The sequence below is a fragment of the Suricata suricatta genome, chromosome 9 (genome assembly GCF_006229205.1).
Source record: "Suricata suricatta isolate VVHF042 chromosome 9, meerkat_22Aug2017_6uvM2_HiC, whole genome shotgun sequence".
Lineage (NCBI taxonomy): Eukaryota > Metazoa > Chordata > Mammalia > Carnivora > Herpestidae > Suricata > Suricata suricatta.
This window is the reverse complement of record NC_043708.1, coordinates 109,939,391-109,950,882: the sequence shown is the minus strand read 5'-3', so window position 1 is coordinate 109,950,882 and position 11,492 is coordinate 109,939,391. Positions and strand designations below refer to the sequence as shown.

Sequence of the window (11,492 nt, the reverse complement as noted above, 5' to 3'; positions counted from 1 at the left end):
GAGGGGCGGGGCGGGCTGGAGGAAGCCGCGGGCCCGGAAAGACTGCCCGGGAGTGCCCCAGCGGCGGGATTGGCCCCGCGGCGGAGGTCCGGGGCAGAGGCCTGAGTCCTGAGCCCGCCCGCTGGGCAGGGCAGCAGCCCGGACCCCGCCCCAGACCCCAGTCCACGCCCTGGACTCGGGCCAGGGGGCGCTGGTTTGATTGTGCCCATCCCCCGCCCTGTTGCCACACTCCCAAGATCCAACGTGTATTTTCTGCGAGAAGGGACAGGTGAGTGCCCACTGACTACCCCCACCCTCCAGCTGGCTAGCGGCAGAGCCGGAGTCCGGAACCCGCAGGCCGACCCCAGTCCCGTGTTCTCCCTCCGCCCCGAGTCGATATTGCGGCCTGGAAAGGGTTAACTCGACTGCGAGGAATTAAGAGCTGCAGGGAGCTCTCTATAAATACAGAGTCGTGGGCGCCTGAGCCAACCGCAGGGTAATTTCCACTGGGCTGGTTTTCCTCTTTTCCTCCCACCCACAGCCACCCGACCAGCCCTGCCCCCAGCCCCAGGCCGGGCTCCAACAGGGGGAGCAGTTCTGACACCCCCACCCCCTACACTTTGCCTGGGCTCTGTCCTTACAGGACCCAGCTCCAGCTAGGAAAGAGATGGCGGTTCAGGCCTCGCCTTGGCACATCCTGTCCCTGCACCTGTTCTCTGACCTGTTCTTCATCAGTTACAGACAGTAACACCTACAGTGTAGCCAGGCTTCTGAGAGCCAGACTACTAGCTTCCTTCACTGGGCCTCTTTAGATCCTCACAACAGCCCCACCAGAGAGATAAAATTATTCCCGTTTGACAGATGAGAACCCTGAGGCTGGATGAAAGGACTCTAACCTTGTGTTTTTGCCAGCCCCACCACCAAGAGGCAGCAGCATAAGGGGAGGGGGCTCAGGAAATATGAATGAACGCGTATGTGTCTCTTTGTGTCAGCCACTGTTTTAAGCTCTTTACCATTTTACCATTAAGCTCTTCACAACTCAACGAGGTGCAAGGTGCATACCACCATTATTATCATCATTGTTACAAATAAGAAAATTAAGACATAAACAAATTAATAACTTACTAGAGGATGATACTGTTAAGTGGAGAAACAGGATTTGTCCCCTTAAGTGCTGAATGCAAACTTAACTCTGTGTGTGTGTGTGTGGCAGTGGTGCATGGGTATGTGTGTGTTTGTGAGTAAATCTGTATAGGAGATGTGTATAGGCACGTGTGTTTCTCAGTATAAATTTGATAGCTGCTTTGTCTGCGTAACTGCTTCTAGGGATGGGGACAGAGAGCAGGGGTTCAAGACCCAGGCATTTGGTCCAGGGTTTTTGGAGGTCATCAGCCTCCCCACCAGTCCATGCTGCTCTCTTTGCCTTGTCAGGGCCTGTCCAGCCTAGGCCTGGCCTCATAGGTTTCAGGATGAGCAGCCCCCACTAGGCCCCACAATTTGAGGAGAAACATCCAAGGAAGAGGTGTCCCTAGGCTGAGAGCCAGGATGCCTTCAGCAGGACCCTGGAGGGGGCTTTTGAACTAATCTAGAAGATACTCTTCTTCCCTCCACCAAGCGTCAACCCTGTGCCTTGTGCCCTGCATGGGTGGCACAGGTCCTGTCACAGAGAACTTATAACTTAGCAGCGGATGTATGACTCAGCCAAGTTGGACCATGAAGGAATAGCACAGGGTAGTTTATACTGGCGTGGAGCAGTATGAGGGGGGAGACTTTTATCATAATTGCTTGAGAGATCAGGTCAAGAGGAAAGGATTGCCTCAGTACTGGAAGCAGTGGCTTGTGAGGATGCCAATCCCCCTGCAAGTGTAAACAGCTAGGGCAGGGAATAGACAGAGTGTCTGCAGGACAGGCTCAGCTGAGACTCAGACACCCGGCCTTGACACAAACAGCTAGAGTGACCATCCCAGTATACAGCAATCTCCTCAGTGCAGAGAGAATGTTTGTTCTATGCCTACTCAAAAATACATCATTTCCCAGGCTCCCTTGCAGCTAGAAGTAGCCACGTGACCCACTGTGGCCAATGAGATGGAAGTGAAACTCACTGTTTGGGGCTTGGGGAAAAACTTGTTAAAGGAACAGTCTTCTACTCTGGAAAACAGCATGCTGGTTCCTCAAAAAATTAAAAATAGAATCACTGGGGATCCAACCCAAAAGAATTGAAAGCAAGGTCTCAAAGAGATATTTATATAACCATGTCCCTAGCAGCATTATTTCCAAGGTCCAAAAAGTAGAAACAACCCAAATGACCATAATTAAATGAGTGGATAAACAAAATGTGGCAATATGTATAATGGAATATTATTCAGCCTTAACAAGGAAGGAAATTCTGATACATACTTCAATGTGGATGAACCTCAAGGGCATTATACTAAGCGAACTCAGCCAGTCACAAGAAGACAGGAGCACCTGGGTTGCTCAGTCAGCTACAAGTCAGACTTTGGCTCATGTTAAGATCTTATGGTTTGTGGTTCAAGCTCCATCTTGAGCTCTGTGCTGACATCTCAGAGCCTGGAGCCTGCTTTGGATTCTGTGTCTCCCTCCCTCTCTCTCTGTCCCTCCTCTGCTTGAGCTCTCTCTTTCTTTCAAAAATAAATAAATAAATAAATAGATAGATAGATAGATAGATAGATAGATAGATAAATAACAAAAAAGGCAAATCCTGTATGATTCTACTTACATGAAGTACCTACCAAATGTAGTCAAATTCATAGAGAAGGAGAGTAGAAGTGTGGTTGCCAGGAGCTGGGGGAGGAACGGGATGGGGAATTGCTATTTATTGGATACAGAGTTTCAGTTTTACAAGATGAAAAAAGTTCTGGAGGTAAGTTGCACAACAGTGTGAATGTACATTACACTACTGCAAGTGCACTTAGAAATGGTTAAGATGGTAAGTTTTATCTCATGTATATTTTACCACAATTTTAGATATATAGATATATTAAGTTTATTTATTTTGAGACAGGAAGCACGCAGTCACACAAGGGAGAAGCAGAGAGAGAGAGAGAGAGAAGAGAAAAGAGAAGCCCGTGCAGGCTCTTCACCATCAACACAGTGCCTGACTCGGGGCTCCATCTCATGAACCGTGAGATCATGACCTGAGCCTAAATCAGGAGTCGAACGTGTAACTGACCTGACTGAGCCACCCAGTTGCCCCCACAGTTAAATTTTTTCAATGTTTATTTACTTATTTTTGAAAGAGAGCTAGCATGAGTGGGGGACAGGGCAGAGAGAAAGAAGGAAAGGGAGACAGAGAATCCCAAATACACTCCACGCTATCAGCACAGAGCCCAACGTGGGGCTCAAACCCATGAACCATAAGATCTTGACAGGAGCCTAAATCAAGAGTCAGAAGCTAAATCAACAGAACCACAAAAGCACCCCGACAATTAAATATTTTTTTAAATAAAAGAGAGAAGCAGGCTTAGCTGGCAGCTGCTTCTGCCTTTTGCCTTTTGTTCTTCTTTTTCTTTGTGCCTAAAGTGCAAACACAAAACCAGCAGTAAATCAGCCATCTTGCAACTATGAGGACAAAAGCTAAGGGTGCCTAAGGAGAGAGCCAGAAAAAGTCTGCTTCCTGAAGGCATTGTGGAGCTGCCCCCCTAGCCTGGATTGCCTCCAGCCCTTGGCCTGCCCCCCCCCCCCCCCCCCCCCCCCCCCCCCCCCCCCCCCCCCGCAGTTGCCATTGGCCATTCAGGATTGATGAGGGGTGACAAGACTCAACAGTCTTGTGCCCACCCCCCACCAAGGCTCTCAGTAAGCACCATCTTTCTGGCAAAGGGACAGGGGACCTGACCCTCTTCTCACTTTCCTCAGAATGGAAATTCTGAGTTGCTGGTAAAATTCAGGGACAACTTCGTTTTGCCTTCTTTAACATACAAAAGGACAAGTGTTTTCCTCCTCTATTTGAATCCACTTTTAAATCAAGCAATCTGGATTCCTTAACCAAGCATTAAAGTAGGGGTTTTCTGGCTCCTTTGAGCAGCCGAGCAGCCCATCTTTCAGAAAAGAAGCTCTGGGACAGGGAGGACAGGGACATGCCTCACCTAAGAACAATACCCAGAACTATTCATTTCTGTGAGAAAGAAAAATCAAGGGCACCTGGATGGCTCAGTTGGTTAAGTGTCCGACTTCGGCTCAGGTCATGATCTCGTGTTTTGTGAGTCTCGTTGGGCTTTGTGCTGACTGCTTGGAGCCTGGGGCCAGCTTCGGATTCTACGTCTCCCTCTCTCGGCCCCTCCCCAGCTCATTCTCTCTGTCTCTCTCTCAATGAATATAATCAACATTAAAAATTTTTAAAAAGAAAAAGAAAAATCGAGTCTTGGCAAAGCTAGGGGGCTTAAGGCCCCCTTTGGGCATTTTCTCAAAGTTCCCTGTGACACTTACCAATATCTTGGCCTTGGCCTCTCCCTCCTCAGGCTGCACATAACCTCCTGAGTCGTTTGCATTTTCAGGCCTCAAGTCCTTGGTAGCAAAGGCTACCACCCCACCCAGCCCCACCCACACACCTAGGGCCGACAGGGCTGCCCTCTGGAGCCAGCCAGCCAGCCTAGACTGTCTAAGACGACCAGGTTTCCCCTACATGACCAGGTCCAGTGTCGGGTCAAATATGGTCACAGTGTTCTTTTCTGCCGTCTTATTCCTGGCGCTTGAGGGTTGCAGTAGTTTTTAGGTGTCTAGATCCAAATATTTCCAGCTGGAAGCTTTCGGCCTGCAAAATAGCAGGAGCAGCCTGCAAAAGGCGTGGAACTGACCCTTCAAGAGCACCTTACCCACCCACACCCCCCAACCAACATACACCCTGCAAAATAAGAACACACCTTCTAATGAAGCTTGCGTAACCAGCTTGTGCCCCTACCAGACCCCTGTCCCTTCTTCTTTCCTGGTCACCATCTTCAGTATTTGTCCTCCTCCCCTAATCCTGGTGGAGCCACTCAGCCTCCTCCCCCTCTTCTCTCCCTTCTCCATCCCAGGCTTACAGCGCTCCCATTACCAGGAATCCTTCTTGGAACCTGTCCTGCTGGAAGGTCAGGGTCATTCTCCCAACGGAGGGCTGGAATGGAGTTAAGAAACAAAACAGAAGGAAAAGAGTACCTCGCATGTGGTGTCAGGAGACAGTTTCTGTAACATTTGGGAGTTGTTTCTTTTTCTGATGCCTTCCAGTCACGCGCAAATCATTCAGCTATCAGCACTTGCACAATCCTGAGACTGAGTGCCTCCTTCAGGGTTGCATCACAGGGGTCACCTTTATGTCACTCTGGCCCTGCTCCTAGGGTTGGCCTATGACAGACTCAGAGAAGAGAACACAAAATGGAATGAGTAAGAGTTCCAGCTAGAAGGATAAGACCAAGAGCTCCTGGCTTAGAGAACAAGGGGCCTCACAGGAGAAACTGGCCGTGGAGACCTTCCCAAGGCAGACAGTGGACAAACCACCTGAAATCCAGAAATCCCGATCTCAATCCAGGCTCTTGATCTTAAATACTAGTATTGCTGTTTTCAGTGATGGGACCGGATGGTCATTTGGTTTTAGTCAGACTTAAGACACTGTGCCTGGGCATCTTCAGGACATCTGACCAGAGTCCCGGACCTGGGAAGGACACAAGGGAAAGCTTAGCTGCCCCAACAGTGAGAACATTATACTCCGTCCTCCTGAGTGGGACATTCTTCATCTGCCAGTTTTTCTTTTTCTTTTTGAGAAAGAGAGAGAGAACAGGGGAGGGGCAGAGAGAGAGAGGGAGAGAGAAAATCTCAAGCAGGCTCTGGACTGTCACCACAGCCCGATGCAGAGCTTGAACTCATGAACCACGAGGTCATGACCTGAGCCCAAACCAAGAGTTGGACGCTCCACCAACTGAGTCACCCAGGTGCCCCATCTGCTGATTCTTCATGCCAATCCCTCATTCCTGAGGCAGGATGACTGTCAGGTCCAGCCCCTTTCTCTTGCTGGCTTCCCCCAGCCCATTCTCCCTCTATCTGGAGATATGTGGTGTGTGACAGAAGTGGACCCTCTTGGACCACTCCTTGGCTGTGACTGGCTGGCCACTCAGGTCACTGATCCTGGGGGAAAGCCCAGTCCAAGGTAAGCAGGCTGCATGAGCTGAAGCGTCCCCAGTCGGCCCTCAGGCAGCGTCCCTCCCACCCAGCTTCTGCCACCAGAAGTGGGCTCTCTCCCCACTGGCCCAGTCCCCAAGGACACTCACTTCATCAGATGTGGCGATTATTTCTTAGTGGCTTACCTGCTTTCTCCACTTTTGTGGCTAGCACTTGTTAATGAATACAATCTTGTGATTGTTTTCTCAGAACAGGATTTTCAGCACAAAAACATATTTGGCATCTCTTCTTCTTTCCTAGTTTCCCACAATGAGATCATCACAAATATAACTTCTAAAGAAATCTCTACAACCAGACTTTCCGAGGAAACCCGACACCTCCACAGACAAACCGGTGACGGGCCTTGGCTTTCCAAACAGGGCCTTCAGCTGCAGCAATGACTTTATCCACTCCGGCAGATGCGTGGCCCCCTCTGAGGAACGACCCCAGCCGTCCCTGGGGTGTCTCCACTCACCCGAGAAATTCCCTGGTCAGCCCCTCACCATTCTGTTGGGGTCCACATTGCTGTTATAATGAGGTCTCACTCTGTCATCCTTCACACCCTCCACACCTCTGAAAACACTCCCACAGCTCAGTTCCCTCAGTTTCCCTCGGGGGAGGGAGTCTATCAGAGGTGGGCCTCTCAAGCTGGACAAATTCACTTAACTTCCCTCCTTCCTTCAAGAAGCACGTGCCCAATTCAACTCTGGTTGGTTTTGACATGGGCTACCCAGGGTTCTCTGCTTGTCCCTGGTGATTTCAGTGAGAGTTCCCAGCTCCTTCTCCTCCAGGCTTCTCAGCCAGGCTTCCCTCCCCACCCCCACCCCTTCTAATGTAGTTGAAAGACAGCTTGAACTCTGGAGTGAATGCCTTAACCCAGGCTGGGAGGAATGGGGTGTAGACAGGACAGTAGACGGGAAACCAGGACACCAGGGCTCCCCTCGCAGCCCTGTCAGGGACTGTGACCAGGCCAAATGGGTTAGCTGTTCTGGGTCTCTGCCCCATTTTCCTCTGAAAGAGTCTTGCCTAGTCCCCTCCAGGGTGTGTGGAGTCACCGATTGTTTCCCACTGAGAGCACCTGAAGGATTTCCCCCTGGACCCTGAAGCCAGCAGGACTGGCTGATGAAACAGGCTAGCACTTGGACAAGTGGTCTGCAGAGTCAGGAAGGGATTCACAGATTGCCTCCAACTTCACCCCCCTTTGCAAGTTCTCCCCACTGTGGTTGACAATTGCACTTGCCACACCAAGCCCCTCCTGGTGATGTGTCGAAATGCAACTGAGGAGGTCATCCATCCTCACTCCACCCTGGGTCTCCAAGGATGCTCCTCGATGCCAGCCTTGGAGATGGAGAAGGAAGTGGGAGGGTTGGGGAGGGGGAAGCAGTGTGGCCTGGGGCTGCGAAGGTTCGGGAAGGGTACCAGGAGAAGATGGGTTTCTAGATGACCTTGAAGAATGGGAAGAATTTCACAAGTGAATAGGGTTTCTCACTACAGACCAGGCAGGGTCTGGCACTGGTCTAAGACATTGCACAGGAAAGACCCTGATCTGATTACCCTGGGGGTGTGCCTCATGGATCTGGGAGCAGGACAAGGGTCAGGTGGTGGAGACAGAAGGGGAAAGCCACCCTTGAGGACAGCAGAGCTAGAAAAGGAGAAAGAACAACTGTGCTCTGCCCCTGTGCTCTGCCTGTCCCTAGTTTTGTGGGCAAGAGTGGATGCTCCTACTGAGGGCAGCCCCCTCGGTGTCTTGAGGACATTGCTCCAGTCACTGTCACTCTCTCTTGCATCATCTATCTTTTCACTCTCTCCCCTGATTTATTTACTCTTTTTCTTGAAACATTTTCTACTTCTAGAACATTCCCCTCTCTTGCTTTTCTTCTCCCTTCGCTGGTTACTCCTTCTAATATCCTGGGCTGGGTCGTTGTCTCCCCCCTGACTGCTTCATGACGTGGAACACCAGGACTTAGTCCCCAGAACTCTTTTCTCCTGGCTCTATGCTTACTTCCTTCACCATCCTATCTTCCAATGGCTTTAAATATTATTAATGTGGTGATAACTTTCCAATTTAAATCTCTAGCTTGGAATGTGTCCTTGAATCCTGTGTATCTGACTCCCTCCTCAACATCTCCATTTGTCTACACTCAAACTTATAATTTCAACCCATAACCCCCCCCATTATGGAAATAAAGTAAAATAAAACTTCCACAAATCCCTTTTTTCCTGCAGCCTTCCCCATTTCAGGTAATGACAAATCCATTCTTCTAGTCGCTCAAGCCAAAAGTCTTGCAGCCATCCTTGATATTTCTCTTTCTTGCAAACCCCACATTGGCAATCCTACTATATCTACTTTTGAAATATATTCAGAGCCAGATGAACCCTTTCTATCTCCACTGCTACCACCCTGCTCCAAGCCATCTTTGTTGTGTGCATGTACTGCAATAGCATTCTTATCGGTCTCTTTGCTCCCTTTTCTGTCTATAGTTTACTTTCTACACAACAGCTACAGTGGTCCTTTCAAATATGGGTACATTTTCATTCCTCCCAGATTTCTCCAAGGTACAAGCTGAGTCCTTATGAGGCTTACAAAGCCCTGCATCACCTGACCCCCTGCTATTCATATGATCTCATCTGCCCCTCTCCTCCATGCTTCCTCTTCATGCTCTCTTCCTTGATGTTCTTTGAATACACCAGGAACATTTGTCTCAGGACCTCTGCATTTGCTATTTCCCTTGACTGGGACACTCTTCCTCCAGGTGTCCATACTCATTATTCCATGCTCATTACTATTTCCCAGATGTCTGTTCAGATGTTACCTTATCATGGTAGGCTTCCCTGACCACCTTATATAAAGTGATACGCATACCAGTCCCCATCCCAGTCACCTCCAACTCTTTTATTCTGCTTGATACCCCCTCCCCCCCGCTTAAAACCTATTAACCTTCTGACTATATTATGTGCTTATGCATTTATTTTCTGTATCTGTCCATAGAATATACTTTCCATAAGAATCAGGACTTTCTCTTGTTCATGCTGTATTCCACCTAGAATACTTCCTGGCACATAGTAGGTGTTCAATTAAAGTTTGTTGAATAAGTGGACGGGTGAATGGAAGGACCAGTAGTTCAAGAACGCACAGGTAAAATAAGATTGCAGTGCTGTTTTCAAGATACGAGAGACCTGAACTTATGTGCTCCTGGTTAGGTACCAAGAAAGAAAGAAGACAAGTTCCAAGGGCGGGGGAGAAGGGGTATGATATATGGTACATAAAGATCTCTGAGAAGGCAGAAAGGGACAGGATTCAGACCCTAGGGAGAGCCAACCCATCCTTGGCTTGGAGGGAAGGAGGCGATAATGGAGTAACAAGCATGAGAGATGGGAAATCAATGGTGGCCTTCAGTTTTCTCCCACAGAACATTTGCTGAGAACCTGAGTGGCACAGGAAGCTGGGGGCAGTGGTGGTGGTGGTGAGGAGGGTGTGGAATAACAAACTGAAATTTCCCACAGGCTCACAGTGCTAGAGGAGGTCTTGCCAGAGGAAGGGGGAGGCTGTCAAATACACAGCTTTCTCTTACGTTTGCCAAATTTTGAAGCTGTGTTGGTTGGGAGGCTAAAGAGCAAAATCCAAACCTCTGAAAGGCATAAAGGAATTTCCCACAGTGTCTTATAGCCAAAGAGGTAGAAACTAACCTAACTACAACCCCACCGCAATCCAGTTTATTTTCTAATCATATTGTGGTTGTACCCTTATCTTATCTTCCTAATAAAGAAAGGGTAAAACCTATTGGGGGAAAATAACATCATCTTCAGCCTCAGTCCATGTATATATAATCTCCAGTGGCCAATAAAGAATTATGAGGCATGTGAAAAGGCAGGAAAATGTGATCACACATTCTCAGGAGAGAAAATAATAGTAGAAGAAGACCTAGAGATGACCCAGATTTTGCAGTTAGCAGACAAGAAATTTTATTTTATTTTACTTTATTTTGCAGATAAGACATTTTAAATATTATAAATATGTCAAAGAAAGTATGAAAAAACTGTTAAAAAAGAAAACTTGCAACAGAGAATTATAACCTATAAAAATATCAAATGGACTTTCTGAAACTACAAAATAAAGCATCTGTAATTACAAATTCATTGGATGGGTTTAACAGCAAGAGACAGGCGTAGTGAACTCAAATGTCAATATAAAATTTCCAAACTGAAGCCCACAGAGAAAAAAGAATGAAAAGAACAGAGCACAAAAGATAGGCGGGACACAATCAAAAGCTCTAACACATGTACAACTGGACTCAGAGGAGAGGAGAGAGAGAATGAAACAGAAATAAAATTCAGGGGTTGCCTGGGTGGCTGAGCTGGCTTAGCTTCCAACTCCTGATTTTGGCTCAGGTCATGAACCCAGTGTTATGGAATTGAGCTCATGTTGGGCTCTGCACTGAGTGTGGAGCCTGCTTAAGGTTCTCTTTTCCTCTCTCTCTGCCCCCTCCCCTGCTCATGTTTTCGCTTTCACTAAACAAAGTTAAAAAAAAAAAAGTAAAATTGGAAGAGAGAATGATCAAGAACTTTCCAAAACTGGTAAAAGACATCAATGTACAGATTCAACATACTTGTTGAAACCTCTTTAGAATAAATACAAAAAAATCCACATCAAAGCACTTATCAGTCAAATAGCTGAAAACCAAAGCAAAGTAGCAAATCTTAAAAGCATCCAGAGAATGAAGATACATTACTTTCAAAAGAGCAAAAAAAGATTTGATAATTTTGCACCAAAACTATAGAAACTAGAAGGAAATGGAATTACAACTTTATGGTGCTAAAAGAAAGAACACACAGGAACCACAAAAGACACCAAGTAGCCAAAGCAATCCTAAAAAAGAAAAAAAAAGACCCTGGAGACATCATGTTCCAGGCTTCAAGCTATATTATAAAGCTGTATGATCAAGTGTGGTACTGGCACAAAAACAAACACACAGATCAGTGGAACAAAATAGAAAACCCAGAAATGCACCCACAGCTATATGGTCAACATATCTTTGACAAAGCAGGAAAGAATATCCAGTGGAAAAAAGACAGTCTCTTCAACAAATAGTATTGGGAAAACTGGACAGGGACAGGCAGAGGAATGAAGCTGGATCACTTTCTTACACTATACACAAAAATCAATTCAAAATAGATGAAAGACCTAAATGTGAGACAGGAAACCATCAAAATCATAGAGAACACAATATTCTTCTCAAAGCTAGAACAAACTATCCTCAAATTCGTATGGAACCACAAAAGACCCCGAATAGCCAGTTATATTGAAGAAGAAAACCAAAACAGGAGGCATCACAATCCCAGACTTTAGCCTCTACTACAAAGCTGTC

General features: G+C 47.4%; 1 protein-coding gene across 3 annotated transcripts in view; it reads right to left on the bottom strand.

Moving 5' to 3' along the window:
- The window catches only part of CD276 (CD276 molecule), a 33,215-nt gene extending 28,148 nt beyond the window's left edge, over positions 1-5,067 (bottom strand). For 2 of the 3 annotated variants that reach the window (XM_029952550.1, XM_029952551.1), the window contains exon 1: positions 5,030-5,067. The gene's annotated coding sequence lies outside the window, so the exon portion shown is untranslated. The remainder of the gene's footprint in view (positions 1-5,029) is intronic. The other variant, XM_029952549.1, reaches the window with a different exon arrangement.
- Between the last annotated feature and the right edge of the window lie 6,425 nt (positions 5,068-11,492).